The sequence below is a fragment of the Agelaius tricolor genome, unplaced genomic scaffold, assembly GCF_023055355.1.
Source record: "Agelaius tricolor isolate 1412-34295 unplaced genomic scaffold, bAgeTri1.0.p SCAF_7, whole genome shotgun sequence".
Classification (NCBI taxonomy): Eukaryota; Metazoa; Chordata; class Aves; order Passeriformes; family Icteridae; genus Agelaius; species Agelaius tricolor.
Window position 1 is genome coordinate 34,003,486 of NW_027269267.1, and position 19,817 is coordinate 34,023,302.

At 36.7% G+C, this 19,817-nt stretch overlaps 1 protein-coding gene across 1 annotated transcript in view; it reads right to left on the reverse strand.

Moving 5' to 3' along the window:
• ITGBL1 (integrin subunit beta like 1) overlaps nucleotides 1-19,817 on the reverse strand; it is a 126,202-nt gene that overhangs the window by 90,689 nt on the left and 15,696 nt on the right. The gene's annotated exons all lie outside the window — the stretch shown is intronic.

Sequence of the window (19,817 nt, forward strand, 5' to 3'; positions counted from 1 at the left end):
TCTTCAGGTAATATCTGTTTCATGACAATTTTTTAAAACAAATAGAAATAATAGTTTGTGATTTTACTAAAGTTGATAATCTAAATAAAAACAAGCACTAGCAGGAAGAGTACACAATATCCCACTCAGCATTTCAATATGTGTATCTGGTGCTTAATTTCTCCACGGATGTTTAAAAGAAAGACCAGGTCATAAAGCCTTTGAACACAGAGCTAAATATTGCACATTGTTCTTCTGGCATTAAGTAAGTCATAAAGGCTACCTGGAAGTTTTCCCAATGCTTTTTCAGACAAATCATTTCCACATACAGATATGTGCATCCCTCCACACATATATAAAATATAGGTACATATTTACTATAGAAATAAATATACTTTAATTAGCACAAAAAAGTATACATTTTGCAAAGGTATTGCAAGAAGAATAGGAAATAACTAAAATGGTAGACCAAGACATATTTACCATTCTACATGCTGCCACAAAATGTCAAAATAATTTTTTAAAGGTCTTTAAAAATATATTAGGAAAATAAGCCTCCACCACACAACAATAATGGGTAAAGCACAAAAATGTAGTGGGTCTGCTTAAAAATTCTCTTGAAATAGAAAGTGGGCATTTTTTCAGTACAAATCATCAGCAGATTTTGAGAAAAGCAATTAGAGCAAGTTGAATTTTGTTCTTTTTCTTAGCACATTCTTTTTCAATCTTTCACTTTTGCAATGACTTTTCTTAAACTACCTTTTCTTTGGAAGGAAATTGAGAGATCAAATGTGAATGGCAACAGGATCTTATTATGCATACTTTTTTATTTATTAATTCAATATAGGAAGTATTTTCTTTTCCTTTTTCACACAATGGCTGCCTTGAAGGAAAAATGCAATTCAGTTAACTTGCATTTCAAACAGATTTTTTGCCTCTGCACTTTCCAAAAGAGAGCTGCATTGAAAACTCAAGAGTTTTTGATCTAGCAGTTGTAGTTAGAATGTTGTGAGAAACAACATCAAAGACTTTACTGAAGTCCAGACATTCAATAGCCACAGCCTTTTTCCTCATCTATGCAATGGGTTACCTTGCTATAGAAAGAGATCCAGTTGGTCAAGCAGGACCTGCCCTTCCTAAACCCATGCTGGCTTGCCTGGTCCCCTGGTTGTGCTGGGCATGCTGGTGATGGCACTCAGGATGATCTGCCCCATGAGCTTCCCCAGCCCCTAGGTCAGACTGACAGGCCTGTAGTCCCCCAGATCCTCCTTCCAGCCCTTCTGGTAGATGGACATCACATTTGCTGAGCTCCAGTCAACTGGGACCCCCCTGGCTAGCCAGGGCTGCTGGTAAATAATGGAAAGTGGCTTGGCAAGGAACTCTTATGTTCTTTGACTCTCTGGAATTGCCTTTCATCTGTGTTAGTCTTGCAAAATACCGCCAGACCTTCCAGCAATAATATAAAATAGGTCAGGATGTTTTAGGTTGGGCTACACATGGGAATGTGTGTAGGAGTAAGCAGTATCAAAATACTCTCTCTTTTTAAGAACAGCAATACCATTAAGACACTGCAGATTGTAAATTGCAGAATGCTGAAAGCACAGAGCTGGATAGTCAGCTAGTTTCAAACTGGGATGAAGGTGTGATTGAGATGCAATAATCAAATTATTCTATACGCTTGTAGCAGCTAATGGAGACTAAATTCTTAATCAAGTTATACTACCTTTTTCTTTGTGCTTTAAGCTGTTTCAGCATGCATTTTTCCCCTCCCATAATGCACAGCCAGAATCACTCCCTTTTACCATTTCTGGCAGAAATAGATCAGTGAGAGAATTCTTCTAAACTTATTAACCCACTTAGAAGGAAGGGAACACCAGGACTTGTATAAAGATGTCTGCATGATCTTGTACTGACCTGAGCACAGGAGACCTCCCACATGCTATTAAGCTACAAAGCCAAGGTGAAGTCATACTTCCTATGCCACGGCATTCATTTCCAGTGAAAGCTTTCAAAATAAAAAATAGTCTTGTTGAAATCATATTTCATCCTTAGGATCTTGTGTCACCCAGGTCCCAGCACATTATGTCCTGGTACTCTAGCTCAGTCTCTCTGAAGCAGAAAGAAAGGACAAAACACCAGGGAACAAAAATCATGCTATTTTCAGGAGCAGTTTCCACCCTAATTTCACCAGAGCAGGATAGAAACACCTCTCACACTTCCAGCTTTCCATTTCCGTTCCAAGAATTTTCTTATACAATGGTCTGAAAGTGCCATGAGTGTCATTTGATGCATAGTAGCTTTACAGGCTCCTGGAAGAAAGAGAGGACAGGCCATTCTGCAGAGCCTCTTCCTTTGCTCAAGTCAAGAAATTTTTGTTTCAAATGAAAATGTGAGGGCTCATTGTGAGCTTACACCAGTAAGAAAAGCTAGAAGGGCTGTACATACTGATTTGACCTGTCATCTGCATTTGTGACTTTCTACAAATGATTTGGTTTTTAAGGTAGGTGTTTCTTGTAAGGATCAGTCATGGGTTTTGGACAAGAGTCTGCAGCTATTGGTAATTTTCTGGCCTTGCAAACTCTTGCAGCCACATATATGAACCTAAGGCTTGCTACAACACTTCAGTGGCTTTTCTCATATTTTTAGTATAAATTTGCAATTTTAGACAATGTTTAATTTTCCAAGTATTGAACCAGTGAAATAATTCCATTGTAACATGCCTTGGAAATCAGGTAAATCCAACATTAGATGTGTTTTAGAGAGGACAATTGCTCCAGAAAAGTGAGTTTCAATTAATGCATTGAGGGTTTTTTGAATGTTTTGAACTTCCAGCTGTTTATGTTTGTCCTTATTGGTTTGGACTTTGTTTTTTTCTACTAACCTTCTCCTCTGCTGACTGGAATGAACAGCAATATGAAGATTAAAGTGGAAACCCAGTCCTTTGCATACCCCAATGGTGGGAATGTCTGCTTACATATAATTACTAGCCTTAGATGTCAAAGATGTCCAGATGTCATCATTTTAACATGACCTCTCTAACTTTAAAACAGGAAAAGACTACAAGGGAAAAATTTCTAATGCTAGAAGTGCAAAAATGGAGAAATCTAAATGTCCTGCTTAAAAAAACAATAGAATTCTGACATTCAAAACACCTTTGCTTTGCTTTACATTTAAATTTCTGTCTCAGGTAAGGCTTTCTATATAACTCTACTTTGCTATTTTTCCTCCAGAGGTTAAAATAAATCTCCCAGATTTCTATAGAATTGCACCATATGACTTCCTGCTGACACTGAATTGAAACACATAGTATTCTCCTCTACAGCCTTCAAGCTATAATAATCTTCCATGGCACTCCCCCATCTCAGCAGTCTAATATCAGCGGATATTTCTTTAATAGTCTAAAAATTAGCATTTAAAATGTTAATTGCTTCCTGACTAATGATGAAAATTACGAGTTAAATGTGCAAGAATTATTTATAAATTGCAACAGCACACTAATTTTCTCTTCATCTTATAAAAATACAGCAGCCAATGAGGAATTTCAGAGCAATTAGTAAGGTAGACTACACAAATCTGTGCAAGTCAAGCCTTTGTAGTTTGTACTCCATGTATTTCTGGTCTCTAAGGGTAAAGAGTGCCAAATTTCTTCACCTAAGAAAGCCTGTTAGATAAATTCAATGTCAGTGGTTTTTTTAAACTTCCAAACTGGATAATTAATTTCTGCAAGGATTCAGCAAGGAAAAATGTAATAGTTATAGTGGTGTCAAGTTTAACATGCAAACATTACCACAAACAGTGGCACAATTTAGCAATATGTATTTTTCTTTTTCCATTGATTCTAACACTTAGAATTTACTTAGGTTCACACATTGAAACATGAATGAAGCACCTCATTTTCAGTATGACACAGATTAGTTAACACAGTTCCTACAAATTAAAATACACACATACCTATGTAATACTACTGCATTGCACAGAAAAAAAAAAAAAGAAAGGTATGTATACATTTTCTTCTCAACAAAGTGAGAAACTGGGTTTTTAAGAAGTCCCTTAAACTGGCTTCTTTGGACTCCCAAAATATTTCTACAGCTGTGGCTCTGTGGTTCTGGCTCCCTATTCATTTCCTTGAAAGCCACAAAACTTGATACTTTTCTCCAACTCTTAGTCTAAGACTCCATCCAAGAAATACCTGCAGCACTGCCCTACTAGGAATGAATCCTGAGCACTCATACTTCAATATCTTTCAAAATCCAGAGATTAATTATTTCTCCCGCTTCAAGTCTAGTAGGATGCAAGAGAAAATTACAGCTGGCCCAATGTAGGGGATAGAAAAATCCACAATTTATTTGAAAAAAAGAGAAAATTAAACCAAAGCAAATACCTTTAAACAGCGAGAGTAAGGTGAGAGAATAAGATAAACATGGAAAGCATGTAAACAAGATAGTGATAGACAATTAGGAGATAAAAATAAAATGCTACAGTGACATTTTACAGACAGTTTTAAAAAGCCAGATTAATTTTTAGTGTCATATACTCCACTTTAGGGCCTCTGCTGGCCCCAAGTTATCACTTTGGCAAGAAAGTGGAGCTTTTTACAATAACCTACTTTTAGTCTATGCAGATCTACTGTAGACTGAATTAATTCATCATCAGTATTCATTTATACTGAAGTGCCTATGCCTACAAGTGGAACAGGGAGGATGTTTTTTAAAAAAGAAATAAAATAGTTGGAAAAAAAAGAAAGATATGAAGGCTTTTGTATACGGTTTTAAAAGTAATTAAAGCTGCATTTGCTTGTTTGTCCATCACTTTTTGCAGCAGTCATGCTAAGGGCAGAACTATTTTCATAGCACCACAAGGAACATATTTTCATATTGCGAACATATTTTTGAATAATTGCTCTATTGTATTAGGAATAAAATATTCACAAGTGGCAACACAGGATTTCTTTCATCTTTCCTAAATCTGAATATTTCAGACCCTGCTCCAGCACTGCTTTTCTATCCATTGATAGCTCACTAAATCAGCAGCACAGCACACATTCATGTACAGATGACATGGGAGCGCTGCCAAGTCACAGAAGCATAGAACCTTAGCATTTTTATAGTTGAAAAAGGATCATTGAGTCCGAATAGGATACCTTTCAAACAACTTAAAATATTAATCAGAATTAATTTTAAAGGCAGATCAATGCCAAATCACTGAACTGAGTTTCATTATAAAAAAGCTGAAGCAAGCCTGTAGGTCCTCACAAAATCTTTTCCAGTCTTCCTGTTTTTTCACTATATAGCATTTACATAAATCTTTAGCTATCTCAGTTTAGAAATTGTCTGCTGCCCAACAGTTTTATGGACAGGCAAGTCATGGTTTGTGGGTCTCAGATGAAGCATCCACTCAGCCCTGAAACACAAAGGAACTTTGCATGCACTATGCTGCAAAATGGGAGAGAAATAGCAGGTGGAGTCATGAAGATGGATGTTCAGTGGATGTAACCAGATGAATGGTCTGGCTGTAATAAACCAGGCTAAGGAATTACATGCTGAAAAAATTGCCTAAACCCCTTACAATCCCATTCACACCAAGCCTTGCCACCTGGTCTTGGCATTTGACAAAGAATCTGCATCAGAAGAGATTAATCTTGCCTCCAGGGCTAGTCAAATTTATTCTAGCAAAATAATGTGAAGCATATAACCCTCCCTGAGAGCATTTATAAGAATAAGATAAAAAAGATCAAAATTTGAGTATCCAGCAGGATTGTGTTACTCATCTTAGTCATGGGAAAGAAGAACTCACTACAGAAATCATAAAAAAAAAAAAAAAGAAAGTAAGCACAACCTAAAAGGCCATAATCATTATAAACAGACCTCATTTGTAAAAGCAAATGTGGGCATGAGGCACTCAGCTCCCTTTGCTTTTCCAAGAACAGCTCCCTATGTTTTTCCAGGAACAGCCATAGAAAAGAACAGTGTAGGTGTACAGAACAAAATTATTTGGAGCATTCTGTCAATAGGGAATGATCAATTGATAGGGCACTTGGTTGGAAAATATTAGCAAATTGTAACCATCTGTGATGCTGAAAATGCATGAACATATTCCTTGTCAGTGTGCTCAGAATAGATAATGTTCTTGACAGAGCTGGGTATAGTTTACAGCTCTGTCAAGAACATTACCATGTTATTACTGTATATTACCATGATATTTGTTCTTGATCAGCTGTATTGAAAGAATTACTATCAGAACTTCCCCACATTCAGCCAGTTAGTTTTTCTGTAAAGCTATTTTACTTTTTCAGCATACAGCATGCATTGAGAAATGTTGTCAGATTTCCTAGGGCTTTCTCATCGGCCTTGGTGGCTGCAATTACAAGAATTTACATAGAGTAGAGCACTGAGATACATTTTGTGCAAATACTGTCAGAACATAATGCCTTCCAGGACAGTAAGTATCACAATTATTAGAGCTTGGACAGCACATGTCATCATACTGATTAAAATTTTCAGCTATTTTTTATGCTACGTGAAACCAGACAGAAGATATTTTTGTTTTTAATTTAACTAAGTTACACTACATCCAGACTTTTCATTCCAGTCACCTGTGTTCTTTCAGTGATATTCCAAGATGAACTTCCATTGACTTAGAACATTTGAATTATTGCCTTTATCATAAAAAGAAAATCAGGGAAAAAAAATGGCATTAAGGAATTTGAGTCAATCTGCCAAGAAAAGCCAAGTCATAAGGCAAATGAGGAGACAGCTCTGAAGCTGGAAACACATTTGTCTGAAGATTCTGCCAAATAACCAGATGTTTCTGCTACACAAGTGCACCCAAAACTCAGCACAGGAATCCTACCAGAACTTACTATAGTACAAAATTAATGACCAATGTTTAATCAAGGGAAAAATGTTCATTTCAGACCATGCTTTCACTTTGTCAAGTATTGTCAAGAAAGTTTAGAATAATCACAGGAGAAAGGAAGTTACCAAACAGCTGATTGATAAATGCATCTTTAATTCGCTGTAACCACTGTCACATGGTAAGAAGTAATTGAAACAGAAATCTATTTCTGCAATACATAAAAAATATTTCTGAGACAAATCATAATAAAATAAGTGAAAAATCATATTAAAAATAAATAAACAAAGTTGACCAGTTTTTCAGTAGAGTAATAGGAATATTGAATGAACTCTAGACTACAGCATTTGCCTATGACAACTAGAAAATCATTGAGAGACTGATGACAGAGTATGACTTTAGAGTCTTTGCAAAATCACAGCATTTAGTGATATCAATAGGAATTAATTTTTTTTATTTTTCCAAGACACTTTCCTACAGCCATCCCAATGGACCAAAATTAGAAATATTGCCCTTAATTTTCATTCTTGCTTTTCTCTGCAGTGAAATAGTAGAGATATTAAAAATTAAAACTTCTAGCGGTCATTGGTGTGACTTGGTCACTGGCCTCTGCAGCAGTACTAGCTGAATCTTTTGTTGGCAAAATATAACTAATAATGCTAAGACAGCCTACAGCCTAGCTTGAGTTCCTATGCCTCTAATTACCAAACATCAATTACGAGCTTTTTTCTTTTTTTAATGTTTGAAGTAGTTACACTTTTCCATGGGAAAAGAGACAAATCTTATAATGGTAACAAGTACAACAGAAGTGAGTTCAAGCTAATATGAACAATAATTTGGATCCCCAATGACCATAAAAAAATTAAGACCTAATCTTTGGCATAAACTCTGAAGGCCTTTGTGAGTAAAATATATCCTGGCACTGAAAGGAAAAGAGGTATGGGTTTCCAAACTTCAAAGACCTTGACTTTGCTCTTAGAAGGAGTGCAGTACTTTTGCACATTATATGTACATATTAAACTTAGGTTTAAAAGAGCTTTAAAACTTACTGAAGTTTATTCTCGTTGCAAGGATTCTACCAGCTACTTAATTTCTAAAGAGATCATGAAAACTAGAGGAATAACTGGATCTCTCAAAATTAATTTAGATCTTTGTTTAAAAATAAGAGCCATTCATCCTTCATCAGTAAGATCTGGAGCCCCAGGTCTTTCCCCTTACACCCAGTGCCACATGGTCATGCTTCATAAGCTCCAGGTCTCCCCTGTATCACATGGAAGAGCAGCAGGGTCAATAACTTGAGGGCTGGACCAGGCTCAGCACTCCCCCCAAGTCTCAGGTCCTTAACTCTGACCAGCAACAAACAACCCCTGACAGCAGGTTGGGCCACCAGACTGTGACTTCCATTCCCTGCCACAGTGATGTCTTGCTGCTCTTTCCTGGTGCTGCTCTGGCTCTGTTTGTCATTGAGTGCCAGAAGTCACAAGTTTTGGGCTTTGTCATAATTTTCCAGTCATAAAAAATGTACACTCTGCATGTCTCTCTTTCAATACAGCTGCGCACCCTGGTTCCTGCAGCTACATGGTGTGGGAGAAGATCTGGCTCCTCCTGCACCTCCTTTATTTTGGTGACACCCTCCACCTGCAGCAAGGGCACCATCTCCCCAGCCTCTGCCTTAGCCAGAGGCTGAGGGCACCAACTGTGTCCCCAGACCTGGGGAACCACAGTCTCTTTTGAGACCATTGTCTATCCTAAGGCTTCTAATGATCCAGAAATATTTTTCTCCAGTCAGTGCTGATAACAACAGAGCCCTGTGGCACATCACCACCAGCACCCAGCACATGATTTTCCTGCAGTTTGCTGATAGCTCATTAACATCAAAAAGGTGTGCTTACCATCCTAAGCTTGATGCAGAAGCAGTCCTATTACCATCATTCACCTGTGGGTTGATTAGTGAATCAATAAATTCATGATTTGCATTGAAAACACTGAGTATGCCCTGTATGCTCCTTAGTAGAATGCCTGCGAGCACCTTAAAGAAAGTCACAATTTCCAGCTTGTTCTTTCAAATGGTGTCCCTAGTTCATTTCAGTCTCACTGCCATCATCCTGCTGTGACAGCACCTACTACTGCAGTGTTTTCTCAGCTTATGTGAGGGGTTTATTTGCATATCCATAAATTCTAGCTAAAACTAACACAAAGATCTACTGAGAGGCTGGTGGTGCAAAGCGTATCCCTGATAAATATAAAAATATACACAGCATCCAGAACCAGAAGTTTTTTTTTGAAAATGTTCTTTCCTGCTCGACTTGTGACTTCCACAAGTTTGCATCTACTGATGTAATCAACTACTTCAGCTAAGAGAGAGTCTAAATTGTGAATTTAGAGACATTCTTTCACATACTAACTTAAAAGCTTTTTCATGGTCCAGCATCCACCCAAAGATGCTCTCAGGTAAGAGTATTCAAAAAATGCCCTTTGTGAGAAATTCTGGGCAAATCCAAAAAGTCTACAGATCTGCCTATTGTTGCAATCCTCTACTGAGAACTCACAAGTCCTTCCTCCCCACCATTTTCCAGGACACATCCTTTGTCTAGCCTGCCCAGGCAGAGGACTATGGCCAAACTCAGGCTTAAAAACGAAAAGAAAAAAAAAAATATTAACATCTCAGAACTCTGGACAGGCCTCTAAGCAAAATTAATCCTTCATCCAAATGCACTGGAATGATTACTCACAACTGAAAAAAAGCCAGTTAAATAGGAGCAGAATTTATCTGCTTGTCTGCATGTACTTGAGTATATAATCATCCCTTCAGTCCCATGGATCAGACTTTGTTCAGGTCTCAAGTCCAACAGCCAGTTACCATCTAATTAAATAATGATTTATGTGTATTGTTAAACAGCTACTCCTTTGCAAAGCAGCTTTTACCTCTCCTTCTGTGACTTCTCTCCTTGCATCAGCATCAAAGGTGTTCTGTTTGAACTCCCTGAAAAGGCAGTCTCAAGCTTTTTTCTATCTGGAATGATATACAGACAATGCTACAAAAAGCCTCTCACAGCCAACACCTCGTTGCCTCTTGCCTTTTCATGCCTCACAGAGGTTCAGAAAGGTCAATTTCCTCTGGGTGCTTGGAAGCAAAAGTGTTTGCCCTGTACTGCCCAGTGTTGCACCTCTCTATCCTCATTTGAAAAATGCTGACAAAAGGCCTGAGCATTGCCATGGAAACACTACCCAGTATCCTTGTAAATCTATTTGCCAAGGGAGGCATAGGTCTGCAAAGCATTAACACACTCTCACCTCCTAAATAACCAACATGTACTTTCCACAAACAAAATCCTTTTGCCACTGTTTTAAAACCAATGCCACAAGTGCTTCTTTTCCGCCCCCACCCACCCTAGGAACTGCAAGTGCAATTCCAATTTGCACAACAAAGATTTAATTTCCTTCTCATCTCAATCAGAAAGCACAAATTGGCCCTGGGAGAAAGCTGGAACTATTGGTGAAAACGCCAATAAGGACTGGTTGGGACCTTTACTATAAACCTGCTTTTATTACTTCTGAGGACAAACCTCTAGGGTCCTCTGAGCTGAAACATGGGAGAAATTGAGATAATAATGAGGATGATGCAGCCTGAAAATGCCATGCCCTCCCTGAAGCTGCCCCCTCACCCATCCTTCCTTGACTAGGAAGGGAAGTGATGTCTTTCTACCACAGAATATCTCCCCAGGTAGTGTTTTCTACTGCCCCTCTTTCCACCACTCCCACTAACTGAATTCACAACTAAATGATTTGCTTCTATAGCCCATCTTGTATTCTCTTTCCTGGGCTCTGAAACAAGCTTCCTACAAGCAGGTACCACTGTATTTCATTCTATATTCCTACAGGCTTTTTTTCACATTTAAAAGGATTCAATAACAGCCCCCATCTATTAACCCATTGATTTAATATATCTGAATCTTTCCAAAATCTATCATATTGTTTGTTTTTCCACTGTTTCTATGGAATCTAGTTGAAAAGTATCTCAAAAGTTTGAAAATTTAGCCTTGTTAAACTAATTAAATTACACAACAAAGGGATAAATAATACCCTTTTCCATAAAAAATAATTCTATTTCCTCAGCATTATTATTTTCTCAATTCAGACATTAAATTTAAGGCTAGTTTTCATTCATTTTTGTTCAGTGTGATATTTACTTCCAATTTTCATATTCAGTAGTTCATTATATTCATAACTGATTTGCAATGTGCAACCTTTCTAGTTATACACAGACAGTCCACTGTGAATGGTCAGTGCCAATTTCAATCAGTGTTTTCCCCTCTGCTCATACTGCCAAGTAATTTTCTTAAGGAATCCATAGAGAGCATATCAGTAGGATGCAATCATCTTTCTTGTAATAATTGTTGTTAAATACTATTATTTCAATACTATTATTTTATGAGTTAATCAAAGTGATGTCCACACATTGGCCACTTTCCATGACAGCCTTGCAAGATACAGACTTTATTATCTGTCTGCCTCTGTAAAGAATACTCTGGGTGTTAAAGCTGGACATTGCCTACTCCCTGCCCAGAGTCAATATTACAAATTTCATGATGAAAAGAAAATTCTGGTCCTTTTGCTACTTCTTTTACTACTCTTGAGCTTTCCTGGCCCTTAGGACCTATTTCCCCTAAGCATCCAGCACCAGATCCATGAACAGAACATGGATCACATGAGCATCCTTGGTGAGTCAGACATATCACTATTCTAGTGCTATATGCCCTGATCATCCTGGCTCACAAAACTTAGACATCCCCTGAGGGTAAATAAAACATAAAGAACCCTGGTAATCTACAGGGCAATGCTGTAAAGCTGCTTTCCCCTTATGAAAGGAGTACATTCAGTTGACTCACAGATTTACAGTGGAGATCTTTAAGCCTGAACTGCAGAGACCAGATGTACTTGACCCTGAACTCAAGGACCTACCCTTGACTGGAAAGTCACTTCACCTGAGCCAGAATAACCTCTCAATCCAGAGTGTGTGAGGCACACCCATGCTGATGGCTTGACCTCATGGTTCTGTCCACTATGCCCCCCATATACCTCTGCCAAAGACAAAGAAAAGCAAAAAGGTGCATTATTTCATAGGTGGCTCACTTCACTTGCTGTGCTGTGTGACAAGGTCCTTTGAGCTCACTGCAGGTAGCAGGCCTCCTGTAACACACAGGTAAGGAAACAGAAATTTTTATGTCATATATTTTAAGCACAATACTGAAAAAGCCAGGATAGCAACTGCAAATAACAAATCTGTCTAAGGGTGAACAAAGCAATGCAGGCACGACCTGCAGCCATGAGCTCTTGTCCCAGGTAGCTCCACACTCATTTTCAGGTGCTGACTTAAAATGCCATCTCAGTCCTGGGGTCTATGACTCAAACCAATTCAAGCCAGAAAAGTGGCATTCTGAACAAGAAAATCCTCTCAGTTCTTCAAAGGGCAGACAATTTTTGACCTGTGTGAAGGCATCACATGTACTTCTTCAGCATGCATCTGTGGTTATCTTTTCTTTAAAATTAATACCTTTGAAAAGGTATTAATACACTGAGACAAAAGCAAGTCATATCTTGTTAATTCCATCAAATTTGAGTTTATCTAGGGAGTCATTCTTTATCCCCCACCATGTGCATGATTCTTGGTCCTTCAACTGAGGCTCTCTTTACTGTACATTCTTTTTGAATTGTGAATTCCTTTAGTTCTATTTAATGCTTCCCTGATTATGTACTAATAATAATGTTAGAAAATATCTTTATCAACCATTCTGCCAGTCTCACTTTCTTGTAAATTGTTATCAATACCCAATGCCTTTTTAAATCAGCAGGTTCCTTTGAGAAAATAAATTGATTAGTGACTGTTAGTAGAAGTTCACTCTAAATACATCAATAAAATGAGAATCCAATCAAAAAATAAGAGCCTGCTTCTGAGACTGCTTAATGTAAACACTAATAATGGCAAAATTTTTATCTAAATTGGAAGACTTTCAATAAGAAAACAAATGCAACACAAAATAAAGGTGTCCCAGCCAAACAAGCACTTAAACAACCAAACTGGTAATTTCTTTAAAGAATGAAGTCATGTTAATTTGAAGAAAATTAATTTTTAAAAAAATCTATAAAACCAGGTTGACAATTATAAATTATATTCCTATTCATTAATTCTTTATCAACCCAATCCCAAGACAGTCCTTCTGTTATTTCATCCCAAACTTAGAACACTTCATTGGTCACCTGGATCATTTGATTTGGAGTTTTTAATGTTACTATTATATATCATCTTTAGTTCTAATAAAAATAATATGCAGGCTGAGCATTACGTTATAATTCTGGTGAGCAAGTTTTCATGCTTAAACTTTAAATTATTTATTTTAATCTCAAAAAAATATTTAATTGGACCCTTGATAACAAAAGTTTAAACGCTATTTTTTATTCATCATATGATAGTTTGTCACTATTTTCAAATACAGAACATTAATACTCATTGAACAAATTTGCTTTTTCTGCCAAAGTACTCAGCAGTGCCAAGAACTGCCACCGTGTTCTTAAGAAGAGATTTTTTTACCTAGCATAGTCAAAAATAACACATCTTTTAATAATTGAAAGATGTGTTGTTTTCAAATTGTTTCCCAAAGTGGTGGTCACTGTGATAGTTTTCGGTTTAATTATATATTATTCTGCAGTAGTGGGACAGATACATTATTTTTAAAAGATATAAAATAGTATAGGAGTAGGTGTTACTGTCCTGTGAACAATTCTTGGTATCAAAAGTGTTGTGGGGCATTTTTAAAACAATTTATAAATTAAACTGCCTAAATTTGTAGTCTTTTTACCTGCTTTATTTTTTACTTCAATTTTTTATGTAATGTTAGTAGAAAATTTAACACATCAAAGCTGTTTAAACTTGCAGGTAATAAGTCTTTCAGTATTTATGTCTCATCTTTGTCTCTCCTGACTAAATTCTGTAAGAAGCAATGTCTTCTAATTAAAGGGAAAGAAGGGGATAAGGGAAAAAGGAAACAGTGGAGTGTTAAAATTTCTTTCACTCCCAAGGTACTATTTGACCTGTGAATTTATTTTTCTCATACTTGCCAATAATTTTGCATTACATTTTTTTGATAGTAATAAGACTGTATACTACGGATAATTTAATTAGACTGTTGACCAATTTTACTTTTTCTATTCTATTGGTATCTCATATTGGAAAGTATTTTAGTACTATTTTAGGGCAATATTTCTAAACACAACAACGTTTGACTACAGTTTACAGTAACAGCCAAGGCAATAAATGGAAGAAAGATTTAACTAGTAAAACCAACCTGGGCTTAATCTGCATTAAAGCAGATTAAATCTTAAATCAATAAGGTAAAAAGAATTAGAAATGCAACTTGGGAAAAAAAAAAAAGTAAACAACAAAGTCAGCCCTTATAAGTCAGAGTATCTAAGTTAGGTACCTTTCTTCTGGTGTTTATTTGCATAATCCAGGGGACAAGGGCATTAATATGCAATTCCTTGCATTACCCTAGTTGTAATAATGCAAAGTATGTTCACAATAGAGCAACTTTCAACCATGTACAGTGAAAATTATCTTTTTCCAAGAAAAGTGTGAGATATAACTGGCAAGAGTCAGAATTTTAATTTAAGCATGCTTCATGTGAATAGACTGACAGCTGTGAAGACAATGAAAGGGTCTGTAAGTGTCAGTGCTTAATAAAACAAAGTAGCATCAAAGAAAAATACACTACTTAAAGGAGAGTGAAGCCCAGCTTTCTCCTATGTTTTAAATGTTTTCCTTCAAAAAGTTGTTAATGTTATTGACAGATTTCTGTGTGACACATTTTCCAAAGGTGCTATACCCATCTTACATCTGCATATAAATTCATTACCCTTCATTCAAAAACTGAAGTGATAATTTTGTAAAGCCTGTTGTTGCCTTTCTCAATGTACTGTTTCTTCTAAAGTTACTATCAGTAATTTTTCTTTTGTTTCTTTTTGTTACTAAGAGCAGTGTGGATTTCTGAATATTTGAGCACTACAGAGTTTTTGCTTTCCTCTTCGAATCTAGGAAAAACATACCTTTGGTTTATTCAATTGATTCATATATAAAGTATTCATATATAAAGTTTTTTTTTAAACTTTTTCTTGAAATGACATTAGGTAAGGATAAGAGATGGTCCTAAATGTAGCTACTTGGCTCGCCAAGGGTTTTGCTATGCTTTTATGCTATAACTTTTCAGGACTCTATTTTACATCAAAAACCTGTACATAGAAATCCCTGGGAGCATCAATTTCCAATAGTAAATTACAGCATACATCCACTAATGCTAAAGCAAGGTTCAGAACTGTATCTCAGAAATATTAGACAAAGAATTAAAAGCTAAATGCAAGTAGGAAAAAAAAAATGAAATAAGGAAAAAACTCCATGCCCCAAGGTGGCTGCCTTCCTGTGCTCACCACCTTCATTTCAGCGTGCATGATGCAGCCCAGCAATCACTCATTCTTTTAGGTCACCTCTATTAACTTCCTTGCAGCAGGAGTTTTCAATTTAGTCATGGTCTTAACATCTGGCCCAGCTGGGGAAGCTACCTACAACATCCCCCAGAAGGGGGACTGCCTTGACTTAGCTTATTAGTACTGGGGAGGAGCAAGTTTGTGCCACCCACTGCTCCTGCCTCCAACTCTTGGCATTCAGTTCAGGCAGGAAATCAGTTTTTAGGTGCTGCCAAACTGGAACGTTACATAGCAATAAGTTCACAGTGCCATCCAGAACTTTGTAAAAAAGCAAATCTTGAGCACCTCTTCATATTTACTGAGCAATGAAATATCACGCCAGAATTAAAGGGTGTTTCTGAAAATAGTTTGAATGTGAATCAGAGGATATTTCAGCAGATCCAATGGAGTAATTACAGGGTAGGAAGAACAAACAGACTGTAATAGATAAGTGAGACAGGCAATCATAGACAAACTGTTTACTTCCCTGCTGATGGATGAATAGAGCAAAGGGTCACCTAGGTGGTTTTTTATTTAACTTTTTTTTCCTGGCAGATTTATTCATGAAATCAGGCTTAACAGACAAGATGAGATTGAGCATTTTTTTAACATGAAACAGTTCTGTGGATGTCTTCAACCACCATGCAAAATAGTTTTTATTATGGAAAGATGGTAATTATGTCCCTTTTATAAAAGGAAGGATGAGACACAAGGTTAACAAAACCTATTCCACAGTCAAATTGAGCCGGGGCAACAAGACCTTCCAATTCTTAGTCATGTTTTAAGCAGTGTCAAAGCAGCTGCCTTTGTTAGGCTGTAATCAAGTGCTAAGAAAAAACCTTTGACTGAAGCTCCCAGAAACTGTGAGTCTTGGAGTCATTAAGCCTTTCATGACCAGTGACAAACCAGCTTGATAAAGGCATGATTTACTAGGCACGAAGTTTGAGACACAGATAGAAGTTTTACGACTTCATCTTCCATCAAGAGGGACATATTTGGACCCAAGCAATAAATCCAAATTTTCTTGTTTGATTTTTTTTTTTAAATTTGAATGATGAAATTTTCATGTTCATTCTTTCAGAGTATTTTCGATTTATGAACTCTTAAGATCTTCAAACTTCAAAACTGCTTAGCACTAGTAAGCAAGTTTAACCCTCTGCTTTCTATCCTGCGCCATGCACCATCTACCACTTGTCTTCCAACAGGACATGCCCAAATGTTCATCACACACTCCACAGAGAAACCTGGGAACAATCACTGCAACCACTTAGCATATATGCAACAGCAAAGGCCAAATCTCCTAGTGGCTTGAGAGGTCAAAGAAGCATGGGAAACACGAAGTAACCTGGGGCAGATGGACTGATTGTGTGCTAAAGAAGTAGGCAGAACTACCTTAATTAACAGGTTTTCCTCAAAAGACAATCCACAATAGTTTCTCCTTTTCTGCACTTGATTTTTTCCTGATGTAAATTAAAGAACTTTATTTAAAAAAAAAAATCTCCCAGGATAAAATTATTATACTTTTCATTTAAAAAAATTGCAAAATAAATCAGTTTAGTTTCATAAGCCACCTCTCCTCATGTCAAAAATTATTTTTAACTGTTCCTAATTTTTGTCAAATGAGTCAGATAATTAAGTATTATTTCAACAGAAGTTAATCTGTGCTTCTGATTTTTTTTTCTTGTCACATCGACATACTTTGACTTCATGTGTAAGACAACCCTGAGCAACTCTGAAAACAGCCCTCCTTCAGCAGAAGTCTGGACTGGCCAATCTCCACAAGCGTTCTTCCTTAAATATCTCTGATACTATTCTGGTAAACTGGCTGCAAACCAGACCATTCTTTCTGTTTTCACCATTTATCTACTGCTTCTACAAAGATGGCAAAAAACATCTCTAGACAAGGCTTATTCTGTGACACAAAAATATATTATTGTATACTTATAATAAAAGGTATATAGAAAAAGGAATTGATTCAGAGGGGTTTCAGACTCATGTATACTTTTTTCCATTTTTCTCCTGCCAATATTTCTGCTTGATCATCAGAACCAGCATTTTACACAAAAGCAAAAAAAAAAAAAAAAAAAAACCCAAAAAAAACCAAAAAAAAAAAAAAAAACCAAAAAAAAACCAATAAAAAAAAGCAAGCAAGCAACAAAAACAAAACCAAGAAAACCCCAACTACTGGTGGGAAGTAAAACTGGATATATACATCTGAATTTCAGAAAGGAGTACTAAAATTCTTCTTCTGATCATGAAGTATAGTTTGCTGGTAATGTTGAATGTGTGATACAATCAAAGTCGTTACACAAAGACAGTTACTCTCCTCAGCAGTAAGAAAAAGAGCCTGAAAATGCCATCTCAGCACAGCTCATAGTAATATTGCAGAAATTTAATTTTCCTATCCCTGTCATTTCTGCTGTCTGAAAAACAAATACCAATGTACCCTTCGCTACTTGCACCTAATTCCTTTTTGCATGTGCTAATGTTACTGTGACCACTACAAACACTGCCGGCAAAGTAACTGAAGTTTTGCAGGCAGGCAGAGCAACAAATCAAAATGACTGTTGTTTTTAATAGGTATTAATAGCTGTATTGATTCCTATCTACTTCCCTTTCATTTCATCCTCTATGATGAAATGCTCTCTTTCATCCTCTGATGAAATTGTCCTGATCATCCTGTAGGATGAACAGTTGCCTCTAGGCATCCTCTACACAATTTGTTCCAATACCAGTGTTTCCGTCAATTACCAACTGCACAATTGTTTATGAGATTCTGAGGACCAATTCTCATTACTCAGGAACCAAAAAACACATCTTGAAATTTTGTGGCAATACTAGCTTAAAATATTTACAGCCTCACAAATCTATTCAGCAGACTGTACAGCTCTACATCACTTTTCATTCCCCAGGATTTGTAAATCAGAGAGCATTCTTACACTATTTGCAAAACAGCAGAGGTGATCAAATTTCTCAGTCATACTAAAACACAGGTGGAAACACATTTGGGAGAAAACACTCAATTCAAGAGTTGAACTGATATAAATGGTATGCAATACACTTTCTTCAGAGAGCCTTCTGTAGCACATTCTACTATAACATGTTTGGAAATCAGCAGAAAAGATTAACTGAAATCTCTCCACACCACTAGAACAACATTTTGAAAAGAAAAAAACCAAATGGTTTCAAGATACATTTGTAGACTAATTAGCTCCTGACAGAACTAATCTTGCTGTATTGCCTCTGGAACTGTCTGAAAGTCAGGTATGTCCAAGTGTATGCTTGCTCAATGTACTCACTGCAGCAACAGAGAAACTGCATGCAAGAACAGCAGAACAGATGGCCCTTACAGCCATTAAAGATGCCTATATTCCATTTAAAAATCAAGGAATCTTAGTTTTTAAGGTTTATATCTCAAAACAACAAAAAAATCAGTGAAGTCTGACTTCACTGATTTGTCTCTATAGAAACCAGAAAAAAGACTCAGTTTTCAGATGGTGATGCTCTGCTCACCAAATCACTCCACTGCATTCGGACTGCTTCTGGTTTAGTTTTCAAACTTACAAGTTCAAAAGCTATGGTGTAAGTATTACCTGTAAATGCTCATTTGACACATTCCAGTATTTTGGGTGGGGAATGAAAAAAAACTAATTTAAATTGCATTTCTATTATATAAGGAGTATGAAAATGCTTTTATTATTAAAGCAGTACCTTGGAAAAATCTAGTACTGGGGGGAAAGAATGAAGATATTGAACTATGCTTATTTCCTCGCTCGTTTTATTTTAATGTCAAAGCATATAATGCCAATACAATATGTTTTAACACAGCAGTCAAACAAATCATCATTTTTGGCTCTCTCTTACATTTCTTCTAGAAATAAATCTTGCTTACCCAAATGTCTAAAATAGGATTTCCCTGCCTAGCTGTTTGCCTAGAAAGGCATTAGTATTTCCCTATTGATTTTTGGCATCTGTCAGTTTAGTCTCTCTTTTCTATACCACATGCACAATGTCTTCAGGCATTTGTCTCCCCCATTTGCAGGCAGCATGAAACCACTGAGCTAGGAATTTTGTGAATGTTACCATCACAAAATTAAGTTACTGTTTAAAAACTGTTGCTGCTATAACAGACCTACTTTTCCTGTTCTGAGGAACATTTTGTACTGCATGAGGTTTCATACATTCCAGCTGTCCCTTGTATATGAAGTTTTTACATTTGTTTCCAGCCTTTGATCCTTTTCTTCTCACTTTCACCACATTAAATTTTTCTACGTGCATTTTCATTCTTTTCCAGCCAAGCAGTAAGACACAGCAGAGTGGAACTCTTGGCTTCTGATGCTTGCCAGAAGGTGTTAGGAGGTATGTAGCCAACATAATGCTCAGTCTGATCCATTTTTGAGAAAGGATTTAAAAATTCAAACTGACAGTTCAGAATAGAAACAAGAGCTTGAGGTTTTGACACCGCTATGATC